The following is a 15,829-nucleotide window of genomic DNA, read 5'->3' on the forward strand; positions in this document are numbered from 1 at the left end:
CCGGGGCTGCCCTGAGCGCATCCTCGCCCCGCTGCTGCCGCCGCTCTGAGCCGTGCTGCTGCCGCCGGGCGAGCTTTAAATGAGTCCGGCTAACCCCCACGCACACCGGAGTGCTCGACCTGGTCCCAAGGAGCCCCACGGAATTCCCCCCCCCCTCCACCCTCCCCAAAGTGCTGTGGGAAAAACCCAGGAGGGACTCTGGGAGATTTACTCTGAATTCTGCAAATCTCTCTCGAAAGAGCAGGGAAGCAGAAATGTCTTCCTGATGTGTTTATCCCCTAATCAGTTCATTAGTTATAAACAACATGACATTAGAAGTTAGGAGGCAGTTGATATTAATTTTTATTTAACTAGTTGATGTTTAATCCGTCACGCCAGGCTGCTTAGAGAGAGCTGCCTGACACAAACCAGTTAGAACTTCATACACGGCGATGATTGTCCGGGCACCGGGACAAACAGCCGCCGGGGGGGCGGCCGGGGGCAGGGGGGACCCGGGGGGGCGAGGGGCGAACCCGGGAGGGAGAGGAAAGCGGGACGGGAGGCTGGAAGGTGCCCCTCCCGGGGTGGGGAGAGGGGGAGAAAGACGTGAAAATGCAGAGAGAGGGAGAAAAAAAAAAGATAAGGGAGGGGGGGCGGCCTGCCGCAGACTGAGCGGGGGGGTCGGGGTCGGGGCAGCCCGGGGGTCCCCGGCCGGCCGGGGGCGGCGTGGGGCCGCGCAGAGCCGAGCGAGCCCTCGGCTTGATTAAAAGGCGCGCTGCTTAATTAGGACGGGGGGCAACACCAGCCCGTGGTGGGACCGGGACGAACGGGGATGGGGCTTCTCCCGGCTCCCCGGGCCGGGGGGTAAACCTGGGGCGTCAGGGGGCGACCCTCGGGCAGAGAGCAAAAGCTCTGCCGCAGGTGAAGGGAGCCGGCGAGCACGGACAGGAGAGCCGTGGGGTGGTTCACAGCCGTGGGGTCGTTCACAGCCGTGGGGGTGTTCACGGCCGTGGGGTTGTTGGCCCACAGCCCCCCCCCGCCTTGTGCCCAAGGCCGGGCTGGCACGCAGCCCCCAACCCTCGGGGTGCCCCGTGTGGCCGTGCCCGCTCTGTGTCCACACGCGTGGATCCCCGCGCCTTGCCCACCGGCTGCGGGGGTGCAGCGAGGACGTGGGACCCCCCACGCCTCCTGTCCCCTGCCTGTCCCCCCACCAGGGGCCCGCTGGCACCGTCCCGGGCCGCCCTCCCTCCTGCGCTCGTGTGGCCGGCCGGGCGCTCTTGGTGCCGGCGCCTTACAGCGGCAGGTGGATTCCCGCGGGTTTCGCAATTAAAACATTTCTCGGCGCACCAGGCCAGCCCTCGGTGCCAGCTCCGTGCTTTTTCCCCCGGCCGGCCGTGCCTCCGCGCGCCCGCAGCCGAGCGCCTGTGACTCCGGGGAGTGTTCCCGTCCGCCACCCATATTTTAATATCAATTTCCATATTAATCAATCACCCCATCTATCTGCTGGATGAAGGAAATAGTTCGCATTCCGAAGAAAATTGCCTGCTTTCCTGCAGTTAATAGTTAACTCCGGAATAGAAAGTTCCCAGGGAAATGCGGAGGCAGAGCGGGAGCGGCTCGCCCGGCTCCCAGCGAGCTCCGGCTCCGGCATCTCCGCCTGCGGCCGTGCCGCGGGACCCCGAGACCCCAAAACCCCGAAATCCTAAGCCCCCCGCACCCCCGAGCCCCCCTAGATCTCCGGCCCTGGCGCAGCCCCGCTCCTCCCCGCTTTAGGCAAAAAAACGGGGCTGAAGGGGGGCACGGGGCAGGCTCCTTCCCCGCAGATGGGGACAAAAGTTCCCGCAACAGGTTTGGGGGGCTGGTGGCGAAGGGAAGCGCGCAATGCCTGGCTGCGTGGCCTGGGAGAACCTCGAGGAGATGGGGGCCGCTCCCTTTGTCCGGCGTCTCCCCTCCCTGGCTCGGGGGCAGGGTGCGCCCTGAGCGCCCGGGGGGACCGGGGGGGACCGGATCCGGGCCGGGTGGGCAGCGGCTCCCGGTGGGGAGCCCGGGCACCGGCACGGGTGGGCGCGACCCGCCAGAGGGGGCAGTGCAGGTCGGCCGGGCCCGGAGCGGGGCTGCTGCTGCGGCCCGAGCTGCAGAGGGGGCCTCAGCCCCGGCACGGCAGGGGAAGGGTGGTTAGCCTCGCCCCGTCGCCGTGAGGCTCGCATTTAAGAGCGCTTCTCAAAATATTTGTCCGTCCCGTCCCGTCCCCGCTCCCACCCAAACCGGGCGCAGTCCCTCGGGGGTCCGGGCTGTCGCAGCCCGCCGCCGGAGTGCCGGGGAGCGCTCTGCCGGGAGTTTGGGACGGAGACATCGGCGGGGATGGGGGGTTCGTACCCCTCCAGGGAGCTCAGGACTAGTTTGTAGCTCGAGGAAGGGCACCGCGAGTGCCTGTGCTTGGGGACAGCCCGGGATGGAGGGGCCTGGGCAGTGGCTGTGCGGGTAGGGGAGGACACCCGGGCTGGGGACACCCGGGAGCCTTCGCCAGAGGCGAGAAAAGGAAGGGAAAACTGGCAGATCTCATAAAAAAACCGAGAGGCTGGAAACACAGATAGCGCTGTGTTAACGGGTGAAGGAAGGGAAAATAAAAGAAGGATGGAACTAAGTGAGGGGATGGAAATCAGGATGGATGGATAGACAGAGAGACAGACATTGATTTTTACTTGTATTAGAGAAAAAAGGAGTCAATAAAAGAAGGGGACGTTTGATTTGAAGATGAAAGGAGGATGGATGGATAAACAGAACAGCGATGTAATTTTAATGGGAAAAATGGAAAATATGAAGAGAGGGAAATAGAAAATGAAAATAAACTAGCGTTTGTGGGCAGAAAGAAGGGAGTAAGGTGACAGGAAAAGAGAGGAAAAGAAAAAAAGGAAAAGAGGGAAAATAAAAGAAAAATAAAAAAGAAAAAGGAAATAAAAGAAAAGAGAAAAGGAAAGAAAAGAGAGAGAAAAGAAAAGAAAAGAAAAGAAAAGAAAAGAAAAGAAAAGAAAAGAAAAGAAAAGAAAAGAAAAGAAAAGAAAAGAAAAGAAAAGAAAAGAAAAGAAAAGAAAAGAAAAGAAAAGAAAAGAAAAGAAAAAAGAAAGAGGAGAAGAGAGAAGAGAAGAGAAGAGAAGAGAAGAGAAGAGAAGAGAAGAGAAGAGAAGAGAAGAGAAGAGAAGAGAAGAGAAGAGAAGAGAAGAGAAGAGAAGAGAAGAGAAGAGAAGAGAAGAGAAGAGAAGAGAAGAGAAGAGAAGAGAAGAGAAGAGAAGAGAAGAGGATTTTTAAGAGCCGCCAAGCAGTTGGTAGGCACCAGAATTAGGACGGAGAAGCAGACACGTTCATGGCAGCCCGCACCCAGGCGGAGGGGTCTCCACACTGTAATTTTGAGGTGCCCCCCAGTCTCAGCTGGTGAGAGGCGAGCAGCCCCCCCGCTCTTCCCGCTCCCGGTGCCTTTGGGTGCTGGTAGCAGGGTCCCCCCCGAAGCCCTCCCGCGGGCAGCACCGGGGGGGCCCCGCCGCCGGCTCCCGGCCGCCCCCCCCGGGCCGCCGGGCAGAAGCAACAGTTCTCGGCACGCCGGGTTGGTTGTTTTTTTTGGGGTGGGAAGGAGGCACGTCCAGCCCGGCCCCGGAGCTCTGCCCGGCCGGGAAGGAGGCTCGGGGGGGGGGGTAGGGGGGGCACGGCCGCGAAATAAAGGCAAAAGGAACTGGGGGCTCTGCTGCCTCCAGACCTCGGCGGAAAACTCCGGTACCCCGGGCGGTGATAACGCCAAGGGGAAGAGCAGCGACGATGACAAGGCGTTTCCGTATATTAAAGACTCGCAAATAAATGTCCGCCTGCCCCCGCCGCACCCCCCTCCCCCCCCCCCCCACGACCCCCCAGCCCCGGGGCTGCTGGTTGAGGCCGGGCCGGCTTCGGGAGGGGCCTCTGGGGGGGGGGAGAGTAAAAGCCGGGGAGATGTAACTCGTGTGCCTTCCGCCTCGTCCCGGGAGCACAGCCATTGTCCTTGTGACAAGAGTCTCTGCCATGGTCTGGGGGCTGCGGAGAAAAGGAAACTTTGCGGGGCCGTCTCCAACTCCGCTGCGGCCAGCGCCCGCAGCCCCCTCGCCAGCCCCCCCCCCCCCCCCGGCAGCCCCGGCGCACAGAAGTGAGGGGTGCTGGGGGGGGGGGGGGGAGGCTGCGGGGGCCGGAGCAAGTTAATTTCCAGCCGATTTCTCATTACTCTTCTTAACGCCTGTAAGGGAGAGAAAATTAGGCACACAGCACACGTTTTGGCCACTTCATAAAAAATGCAGATTTGAGAGATGATGTGAAATGTGCCCTCGAGTCAATGATTAAAGATAGCTGACTACATTTTTTTTTTCCTATTTGGAGTTGAGATGAGAAATGCCCCTGAGCTCTGCAGGCCCAGGAAGGGCCCTTCGATAACTGATAAATTGCCCCGAGACCTGCACCCCCCGCACCCTCCCCACCATTTCTGCCTTCGGCCGGCGATGGGTAGAGAACGATCGGGGGTGTAGGGAGACACAGGGGGGTCCCGAGCTGTCCCCGTGTGCCTGGGCACGGCCGGGAGCCACCCGCTGCAGCCCTCTGGGGTCCGCAGTCACTTCTGCTTGTCACCTTTCCTCCGGGACAGGCAGGGGAGGGAGATCCCGCTTTGGTAAAATTAAAGATCGGCCTTAAAAAGCCCTTCGGGGAGGGGACACCAGCCTGGAAACGGGCTCGGTCGTTTTCAGGTTGGGAGTGCAGCAAGTTGCGGAGGGCTGACGGCCGCGGGCAGCTCTGGCAGCCGCGATCCTTCCCCGCATGGCAGGAGCGGTGCCTCTGGGCGGGCTCCTCGAGAAAGTTTGGCCGTGGGCGGGCGGCTCTCGGAGAGGGGACACCCCCGCCCCGCCGCCACCGCGCTGAGGGGACAAAGACTCCCTCGCCGAGCCCTGCCAGGGAGAAGTTTGGAGGCACGGTGACAGAAAACCGACGTGAAGAGCCCAAGCCTGTGGCTTGTCCCTCCCTGGCATCCTCGGGTGCCGGCTCCCGGGGCTGGGGGCATCAGTGAACCCCGCAGCGGGGAATGGCGAGGAGGAGCGAGGAAAAGCGGCCACCTCCGCCCCAGCGGGTCCATCTCTGGCTTTCTCAAACGCATCCTTCCCTTCGGCCCCCACCGCAAACTTCGGAAGAAGGAAAAATAGAAAGGGAAGGAAAGATAAGAAGAGAGGGGGGAAAATAAAATCAAAGCTTTCCAGCCCGCTGGAAGAAGAAATGTGTATTTCTTTTCTCTAAACACTCCTAATTTTTCAACCCAATTGAAAATAATAAAATGTATAAAGAAAGCAGGGATGCAGTTTTCCAGAGCTCAGCTGCTGAATAACTCCTCATCAGCCGCACCGATTTCTTTGATTAATCCCGAGGTCTAAAGCAGAAGCAGTTCCAGTATGATACCTTACACGCCAAGCTGCCTCTGCTTCCCTACTTTGTTAGACTCGTTTATGCGCAATTTTTTTTAACAACGATTCCAACTCCTTTCCCCCTTAATAACTCCGCTCTTATTTATTTATTTTTCGCAGCGGTACCCGCTCTCTAATTGCCCCCAATAAACGCCTTTTGCCCATCCCCGATCCCCCGGCCCCCGGGGGGCAGGAGGCCCCCGCTGCCCGCCGCAGGAGCCCGGAGCGCGGCTCCCCGCGGCCCCACAGGGATTTCCGTGATCCTGCAGGGATTTTCCACGGCTCTCCGCGGCCCCGCAGGGCTGGCCCTGCCGGGGCAGGACGGCTCGGCACGGCTCGGCACGGCTCGGCACGGCTCGGCACGGCTTCCCCGCGCAGCTGCATCTCCAGGTGCTGCACCCGCGGCTGGAACGCGCTCGGCGGCGGCGAGGATTTGGGGGCAGCGCGCACGGGGTGTGTGATCCACACCCGGACCCCCGTACGGGGAGGACGAGGCTCTGATTTACGCGTGTGTCGCCGCACACTGCCGTGCCTTCCCGAGGCGGCGGGGCACGTGTGATGCGTGGGGAGCCGCACCTGTGCGGGGATGGCACCCGACGGAGGTCTGCGTGCCCCTCGTGTGCAGGCACAACACCTTGAGGGGAGCTGGAAGCCCCGCACAGCCCTTCCATCACCCCTTTGCCAGCTGCTGCTGTTCAGAGCACCGCACTCGTGCGGCAGGCAGCTCGCCCCCCCGCGCTAACTCCCCAGCGGGGCGGTTTTGCAGCCCGCAGCGCCCGCAGCACCGCACCCCTGCCTTCCCCACGGCTGCTCCTCGCGGGGCCGCAGGAAGGCGGCCGGGGCAAACGAGAGCCGAGGCGGGGGCTCGCCGGGGGCCGCACCGGGGGGCCGGGGGCCGCTGAGCCGCCCCACGCGTGGCCGCCTCCACGCGTGGCTCCCGTCGCTGCTTGCGCCGCGGCTGCCAGGGGTGCGTGTGCCCCGTGCCCCGCGTGTGCGTGTGCTGGGTTGTGCTGGGCTGGCTTCGGGCTGCTTCGCGGGAGGCGCTAATTAGAGTGTAACTGCCAGGTCATTGATTTCATGTTACCAGAGTTGTTGTTGTTTTTTTCTTTCCTTTTTTTTTTTTTCTTTCCTTTTTTTTTCTTTTTCTTTTTTTTTTTTTTTTCCCCGACATGAAATATTAGCCCGGGTCGGAGGCACTCGGAGCCGGGTAGAGGAGGGTCTCCTGTGAGAGCCCCCAACCCCACAGAACCCAATTAGCCCAACAGGCGCACGCTGCTGGCTTGGGAGTTCCAACCTGCGGACCGGGGCTCTGCCTGTTTTCCCTTTGTTGCTTTGTTGTAAGTCTCCTTCTGAAGGCGAGATCTGAATGCAGGGAGCATTATCAATGACTTTTAAATAATAACAAAGGGGGAAAATAAAAATAATTAGCCCCGCCTCTTCTAGTTTCAATTACTCTAATTAAAAACCCGAAAGGCAATTCCTAGGCAATATCTAATAATAGAATTAGCAATCGGATCCATCATTTCACACGGGGATTTACTTGCAGGGGTACTGTGCGAGCTCTATTAATAATAATAAAAAATCCTGCTAACCCTCTTTTTAAAATTAATAACTCTGTAATTATAATAATTTTATGTGCCTTTTTATAAGAAGAGGTTAATGTTGCCACAGTCTGGGGATGGGAAGGATGAAGTGAAGCGAAATACTGCTGCTTAAACTGACACCTTCCTATTTTATTAGGAGACATTATTATTATCAGACATCTGCAGGTAGAGAATTAAAATTAAAATCGCTTTCAACAATTCAATACACTTTTTATCAGCCATCTATCTGAAAATCATGAACATTCATCATCGGAGGCATTCTCCCTGAAAACAAGAACCCATTCAAATTTTATACAAATTATCATATTTATCATAGTCTGAAACTCCGGAGTAACATCTCCACAAACTGCCTGCCTTCTCCCCGGGGAGCTGCGTCCCGCTCCGCAGCCGCGGCTCCCCCCGCACCCGGCCCTCCCGCACCCTGCCGTGCGGGGCGAGCCCGGAGCGGCGCCAGGACGGCAGCGAGGTGCCATCCCCACCTCCTGCAGCACGGCCAAGTTTTGCCTGCTCCAGCAAGACTCGGAGCCGGCCAGCTCTCGGGGCCGGTTTCGGAGGAATGGCATCGATTTCCCTCTGAGCTGAGGTCTGTGCACGGGAGTATTGCTATTAGCGGTGGTGACGATAATAGGAATAAAAATAATAAGGATAAGAATAATAAGGATAAGAATAAAAGAAGAATAAGAAGAATAAGAGTAGAATAAGAATAGAATAGAATAAGAATAAGAATAGACTAGAATAAGAAAAAGAAGAATAATAAGAATAGTAAGAAGAAAAAGAATAAGGAGAATAGTAATATCTGATTCCCCTCCGTATTCCTTTTGCAAACGCTCCCAGTGTTTTGCCTTGCAGAATTCAATCGGAGCGTCGAAGTATATTGGCTGTTATTTATGTGGGCACTTGGAGCTAGTGACAAATGAAACGAATCGACGCTTCCTGGTTGCGGGTTTGGCTCAGACAAATCGTTTCCCGCGCTTTGCTAATGACAAAAAGTTCATCAGCGCTGAAGCGGGGGCCGCAGCGGCTCCCCGTGGGGGTGGCCTTGCAGCTCTACGTGTGGCTGGGGGGGGACCGGGCCCTGTCACCCCCTGCCTGGCCCCGCCACCCCCGGCCCCGTGGAAAAAAAAAAAAAAAGTAAAAAAAAAAAGTAGTTCCAATACAATGTTTGTTAACTAGGTTATCTAGGCTGTAGAAGATTTTAATGTTGAATTTTATAGCTTTACCACGCTCTACCGTCCTTGTGAATATTGTAATATTGCATTTTTTACAAGTTACTCTTCTGTTAATGTTCCAGCTAGTAACTTTTATAATCCTCCTCAATGAAATTTTTTTGTATTCTTCCGCACCGTTAACCTCAATGGCGGCACCTCAGCCCCTGGCAGGAGGCAAAGATGAAATGAATTCCTCTTTAATCAGAAATAATAATAATAAAAACACACACAAGGCTCCCTCTGCCTTTTATTTCGGCTTCCCGTTTCGGGGAGGGGGAGTCCCCAGCCCTCTGCCCTGGGCCATGAAGCCTGGGCTGGGCCTGCTGCTTGCCCAGCTGCGTTGGATGGACGGGGGGAGCCCTGTGCCCCCCCCAGCCCTTGCTTGTGCTGAAATGGGCCGAGCTGCAGGCGTGAGCTGGCAGCCTTCTCAGAGCTGCCCACCGGGAGGGAAAGCTGGGCACCCGCTCTCCCCGTGGGCTGACCCAGCCGCCCCGCAGGGCAGCAGCCTCGGAGCAAGACCTGGTGCCTCGGTCAGCCGAGCTCGGCACATGCTCCCTGCTTTCTGTTGCCCTCAGCCTGGCTGCAGGTGCCCAAGCCATGGCTGTGGGCACCTTCAGATGGAAATAAGACTGGAAATTACCCCCCAAAACTCCCCAGTCTCTGGATGCCCTTACAAATGAATTAGACTTGCAAGCACAAATGATCAACACCCAGCAGCAAAAAGAATCACGCCGCAGTAATGAACCAAGTGCCCTTTAGCTCAGGGAGCACGTTTTGAACATGGATTGGATGTTGTTATTTCCCTCGGTCGTTGTTAGCATTTAAGAACTTTGTTCCCAGGCTCGGCCTGGGTCTCGCGTTGAGTGAAGCATCGGAGGGGTTGTGAGTCAGCGCGGGGCTTGGCCTCGTAGCCTGGCCTCGCGCCTACCGCAGGGACTGTTCCCACTCATCCTGACGGTGTCTCTCAGGCCTGGCTCCTGGGACTGAGTGACGGCACACAGCTCCCGGCTTTCACGTGTTTGCAGAAGTGTGTTTTTGGCCTAATAGAATCGCAAGGGTTCTTTTTCACTCACACCTCAGCAGAAAGGATGCAAAGTTTACTGTCTGCTGGTATCTCAGGCCGTAACTTGCTTGTGATTATTACAACATGTGGGGACTGCAATGGTAGTCTTGTATGTTTTATTAAACAAAACAGCTTGCTTCTTTGAAAACACAAAACAAGCTTTCTGGTCATCTCACACTATAAAGATGGTTTTCCTTTTAGATTTCTACAACTGGGCAATCACATTAATTCACACGCTTCAGGGTTAAATCATAATCTGGAACCAAAATGCAGGAAGCGACTGATTTTCTTATTTTCCAGCTATACTATTTAGAACAAGAATTATAACTTTGTTAGTGTTACTATTTTTTTTTTTTTGAAAGTGAACAGGTCCAGCACATGCAAGTTTATCTAAAAAAAAAAAAAAAAAAAGTGAAAATGTGCAGGGGGGACAGATTATTTTAACAGAAATGTTATTATTTAATTAGTTAATACTCTGGTGTCACCTTGTGAGGCGAAGACGTAATACAAGATAGTCTTTGCTGTAAAATCTTGGTTTAGGAAAGAATTATTCTTCTTCAAAGCACCTATCTGAGAACCTCGTGGGATGCTTTTCAGAAAATGCCTTTCAGCACTAGTACAGAGCAGATCAGCAGGCAGGGGGGATAATGGTATTTCCATGCTGCTGGTGAGGAGCAAAAGCAGAAGTGGCTGCAAGACACAAAGGAAGGCAGCGATGGAGCTGGGAATTACCTTATTGCTAATTTAGTGAGGGACTTTTTAACAAAATGGCTCGGCTCTACTCTGAACAGGGCTTGGACCTTTTGCTGGTCACATCCTTTTTGGACAAACCTGCTTTCCCCTGAGGGAATGGGCATCCATGGCCCCACCAGCCTTGCCCAGAGCCCCCAGGCCCCGCAGCCCCGAGCCACACTCAGGGGCTCTGCTTCAGCCCAGGCCGGGCCCCGCTTTGTCTCTGGGTGGGCACATGGCCCCCTTGGGCCTGGCTCCCTCGGGCAGTTCTGGTGCCTGAAGGATGCCCCACACTGGCCGTGCATTGAAGCTGGACCCCATTCACGCCTTTTAGCCACATTCTGGCCCCCTCTCTGCTCTGCCTGACTCTGTCTCCTCGGGCTCCTGGCCGGGCTCAGGCGCTGTGTGGCCCTCTGCTGAGGAAAACTGCTGTCAGAAAGGGTCTGAGAAACACCTGGCAGAAAGATTGGCTTCGGAGAGAGAAAATCATTCTGAGTAGGTGGAATTCAAATTCACGTCAGTGGTTGTATTGATGGAGACACGGTGCCATGGGGACCCACCTGGGCTGCCTGTGAACTGCTTCGTGCACCGCTCTTAGCCCCCCTGAAACGTGCATGTGGCATGGGGCTCCGAGCAATTCGGATGCTGGCTGTAAACTCTTTAGAACCAGGATCACCCTGCACAGCTCCTGCTCCATCGCCTGGCACCCGGTGCTGCTGCAGCACAAGCAGCAGCGATAGCAATGCAGGTTAGGGCAAAGATCTGCAGTTTAAAACTGCTCCATGTTGCTGCCACAATAATGCATTGTGAAAAGACAAGGATTTGTTCTTAAATAAAGAACAATTCTTCCCTTTCCTACAAAATTGTCAGTGGCTCAGAGAGGTTCTCAGAGAGGTTCCTTCACACATATACATGAATGTGACTAAAAAGTATTTTCCTGTAGCCTTGCAGAAAAACAGTGTTTTGCAGGCATGGCAAAGTAAGCATGTTGTATGCACAGCTTATACATGAATAAGCAAATATTTGCCTGGAGGGTACGGGATTTGCTACTGGTGTCTGTGCTGAGATGTGTGTGAATGGTTGGGCAGTGAGTGTCTATAAGGAATGTATCCCTTCAAGCAGGAGCATCTCCAAATGTGTGCACACCTTTTCACTGACGTGCTTGTGCCTGGGAGGGAGGTGAGAGTGTTTCTGTGTGCATGCTATGGACACACCTGGGCATCCCCCAGCCGCTGGTGGATGTCAGTATGCAGGTGGGCTGGGCACTCATGTCAGCTGTGAGCGGGAATGTGCGGGGACACGCGTGAATTCGTATGTCTGCAGGTGGCTGGCCGTGTCTGCGTGGCGAGCTGTGCTTCTCCTCCTGCCGAGAGCTAGCGCAGGACGGCGGGACCGGCAGGACCTCGGCTGGCAGTCTGGCAGTATGAGACAAGCTTGCAGAAGATGAAGCAGAATAGACAACATGAAAGTTATTTTTGTCTATCAGCTGAAGCATTATAGAGACATCAACAAGCTCTTGTCTCATGCCAGCTTAATTCCTAGTTAATCAGCAGTCTGCTTGGGCAAAGGAAGGAACTCACATCAGGGGCTGATGATGAGCCAAACTTCCCAATAGTGATTCAGGAGCCTGCAAGGAGCCCTAAGTATTGCTCTGCCTGCACTTGACCACGTTGCTGCCTGCTGAGCAGAGCCCTGGGAGAGGTGGGCATGTCATCAGCTGTGTCCTGGTAGGAACCACTCCTGTCTGGGGAATACGGGTTGGTCCTTTGGCAGTCCCCCAGACGTCGCCAGTGGCTTATTCTTGACCATGTGTAATCAGATGCCTTATCCAGGCAATTTGAAGTGACATAAATAATTCCAGTGCTTCCGTCCCCTCTCTTGGGGCAACTCCACATGACCTGCAAATTGACTCTTGCTTGCTTCACTCCCAGTACATCTAGTAAGACCTTCTTCTGTTTTCAGTGCCTTTTTTCTTTCCCCCATTCATGAACTGAACCCCTCTTTGCTCATGGGACTTGTATATTGCACCCGAGGGCTAGCTCCCTGCCTTTTCTAACCCGACTTTCCCATCTGCTTGCTGAAGAGCCACCTTCTTGTTGTTCTTCTGGCTGGCTTCTCTGATGCCACTGGAGTGGTGTGGGAGGGTATCTGCCTGCTCCGTGACTGGCATGTGTTTGCCGCAGACCTACAGCCAAGCTAATTAAAGTGCTGATTGCACAGGTCCTGGCAACCAGCCTGAGTCACTTTCTGGGAGCGCCTGGTCCTGTTGGTACAAATATCCGGTGTGAGTAGCAGGAAGAGGCACAGTCTCATCAGTGGCTGCTCAGGGTTCAACCAAATGGGTTACCACGGGGTGAGCTGGCTTTGGGAATGCCTTGAATATTGGCTGTTTCAGGCACTTTCTGTGCATGCCTTGTCCTGAAGCACTCTACACCAAGGGCAAAGTCATCAAGGGCAAACTCTGCCCCCACCCTGCCCAAAAAGAAAAAAAAAAAAAAAAGATTAGGACTAAGCTAGCATGAATTTCCTGGGTATTAGAAAGCACCTGTGGGCAGTTGTTATGGTATAGCTGGTGTTCATGCCCCATCTGCTTTCACATTGGGATTTTATCATGATTAAGTGTAGTGTGATTTAACCATCAACCACTCGTGTAACTCCCGGCACATGAGCTTGCCTTCAGCTTTGCTGGACGGATTGATGCCTTGCCCTCTTGGATGCTGAGCAGGCAGAAGTTTATTTTGTACTTGAAAGGGAAGTGATCAACGAATCCTGGGTGCCATGGTCATAGCTGTGGTTGAAGACCTTGTCTATCAGACCATAGGCAAAAAATGAGTGGAGAGTCTTAGCTTGGCCCTGCCACTGCTGCTGAGCTAACAGATGAGAGGATTTGGTGTCATCCGCTGCTGTGCTCGGTATGTGTTGCTCCATATCATTAATAAACCTGTGAATTGGCCTGACACCAAATTCAGCTATTCCCTCCCCTGTGCTGATCATTACTGTGTTACCTTACCTTTGCTTTACGGGCCATCGGCCAGGTTTCAGCCCACGTGACGGTGCTCTGTGCAAGCCCATCTGCTGTTGCTTTCCTGCGAGGAGTTTGCCAGGCCCTTTTCTCGAGGCTACTACAGTACTGCTGGACTTTTATTTGCCTTCCCCTCAATACCGATACAAGTTCATTTGTGTTCTAGACTTTTCACCATTTCCCCTGCGCACTTTCTGCCAAGGGAGTTTATCATCAGGACTGCTGTGAGCCCCGGCAGCCCAGCAGAGGCCAGCACAACTGTGTGCAAGGTGCTGCACAAATGCACACAGCACGTGCAGCCTGAAGGCAACGGGGGAAAGGCTGAGAGGAGAAAAAAAGGCACTGAGAAGGGAAGTGGCTTGTATTGCTTCCCCTAGCATGCTCTGATTAGGAGTTTCTCATCTCACGTGCCACATTAAATGCTTCCAACTGTTTTCCTGTCCTGCTCTTTCCAACAAAGAGCTCCAGGAGCAAAGTCTCGTTGCTCCCTGCAGCTCTTAACCAACCTGTTGCTCCCTCTGGGGTCTTCCCATGTAACCCCACCTACTTTGGCCTGGGAAAAATTGAAAGCAGATCCTGAGAATACTTTTGGTGGGAAGTACCTGGTCAAAGCCTGGCTACAGGGGACAGCTGAGGCTGCCAGGAGGCAGCCTGGAGATGGGTTCCTATTCTTTGGAAAGGACTGAGCAGGGGTAATCAGATCCATCTCCTAAAACCTCCTCTGATCTCCCCATTATTTCCACACTGGTGGATTCTTTATGGTCACTGCTGAAGGAGTGCATATCCCATCCCTGCTCCATCCTGCTCAGGTCTCTCCTAGCAGTGACACGCAGAGAGGAACACTGCAGAGAAAAACGTGCTCCAACTTTGGCACGCAGCAGGTGGAAAATGCCCCAGGATGTCTCCTTTGGTCCTGTCCATCTTTGTGTCGGATTAAAAGGAACCTGTGAACATACTTCAGCTTCTCTGATTGCATCTGAGTCACCCCGGGCTCTGTTCTGGGGCTGTGTTTGCTGTTTGGGAAGTGGCCTTTCCAGTTCCCACTCCCTCCTTGCTGCACCTGGATATGCTCCAAGACTCGGCTCCCCCCTGTCAGCCCTAACAGTGATTAATAAGGACGCGCATTTCCTGGGTTTTGCACCCATTTTTCTTAAAGTCCTGCCTGCCAGTGGAGAGGAGGCTGAGATTATAAACCACTGCTGGCATGTGAAGGGCCCAGGGGCAGTGAGTCTTGGAGAGGCTGTGATGCAGTTCCAGGCATGGAGAGAGCACGGGGCTGCTTACAGAGACAAATTCTGCTGTCAGCTGTAGGCTTCCCGCAGCTGAAGTGAAACATTGGGATCTGTGGCTCATTGTTATTCACACTGATACCTCCTCAGAGGTAACAATCCCAACAGTAGCTGTTGTAGTGCTTCTGGCTTTTGCAAAGCATCATTGTTTCACCATCTCAAAGATCAAGAAAAGCCAACAAGTGGGCATCCTGGAAGATTTTCCATCCGACTTGAGACTTTCATATGGTTTCTGTGAGATGTAACCTGCCTGCTGTCAACCCAAGCAGCCAAGTTCCTTTGCTTTCCTTTCTCAAATGGATCATGGTCCAGGCAAGCCTCCCCTTGTAACCACTGACAGTCAGACCTGAGCGCAAAGCTCCAGGCCAGCCTCTGTAAAAATCACTGGTAGGGGCCGGGAGGTTTCTTGGATTCCTGTTGCTGCCTGGCTGTGGTTATGTCCTGTTGCCTGAGCTCTGCCTGCCCAGCTCCACAGGCAAAGCAACACCAGGAGCACAGATTGTTTTGCAGTCAATCTTCCCTTATTAGTGGAGTGACTTTATCAGCCATAACTGAAGCTGTAGTGCTGGAAAGGTAGGGTATAGATGGGCTGGGTATCCAGAGGACTACAGCCAAGTTTGGTTGGACACTACGATGCTCTCACAGCTGCTGTTGCTGTGGGACAAGTCTTAAGCTTCTCTCTGCTGTAAGGATGAGCTGTTCGTTATAAGGGTGCTGCTCCAAAAGGATGGGATGAAGCGGAGCTCCCTGGTGTTGCCCCAGGTCCTGCGGGGGCTTGGCTGAAAGGCAGCGTTTCCAGTGCTCAGCCCTCTGCTGGGCTCACCTCCAGCTGCCCTGGGGTAAGCTCAGCCTGCAGAGCAGGGAGGCAGCCAGGGACAGAGGGAGGGAGCAGCACTGCTGTGTCTGTTGGAGCCCCTGTTCATGTCGGGGAGAGGTGGAGGAAAGAAGAGATGAAGGCAGAAAGTGGAGACGATACCGGTGAGTAACCTTTGGAAGTGGGGTTAACCACGCTGCTTCCAGTATTGGCCACATCCTGCTTAGAGCCAGGCTGTGTGAAGCTGGTGTGCTGGTGATAGCAGCCAGAATGCTCTAGCTCACAAACAAACAAGCAGAGAGAGGAATAGAGGCAGGCAGGAAGACAGGTGCCCCTTGGGCAAACACTTGTTAAATTGACAAACTTGTAGAAAATGATTAAGGCTCTTGCTGTTCCTGGTCCAGAGGGGCCCTGAGCTGCTGCCTCGAGCTAAGATACAAAGGTAGTTCCTTGGGAGCCTGCAGTGGACAGGGCACAGAGGGAGGTGAAACAATTACTGCCTGTCTCTGCGGTGCCGTCTCTTGTCAACTGTTATTTATGTTTCCCCAAATGTTGCATTCTTCTTACAGGGAAAGCAGGCCCCGCCAATCTATGGCAAAATAATTGCAGCCACCTTCCTCTCCCCCCCTCTTTCTCTTTCCCTCCCTCTCCACCTCCCT

The 15,829-nt window shown here is 54.6% G+C and overlaps 1 long non-coding RNA gene across 2 annotated transcripts in view; it reads left to right on the plus strand.

Moving 5' to 3' along the window:
- Positions 1-15,829, plus strand: part of LOC110353763 (uncharacterized) — a 315,225-nt gene that overhangs the window by 199,781 nt on the left and 99,615 nt on the right. The window lies entirely within an intron of this gene.

This window comes from Anas platyrhynchos, chromosome 6, assembly GCF_047663525.1.
Source record: "Anas platyrhynchos isolate ZD024472 breed Pekin duck chromosome 6, IASCAAS_PekinDuck_T2T, whole genome shotgun sequence".
Taxonomy (NCBI): Eukaryota; Metazoa; Chordata; class Aves; order Anseriformes; family Anatidae; genus Anas; species Anas platyrhynchos.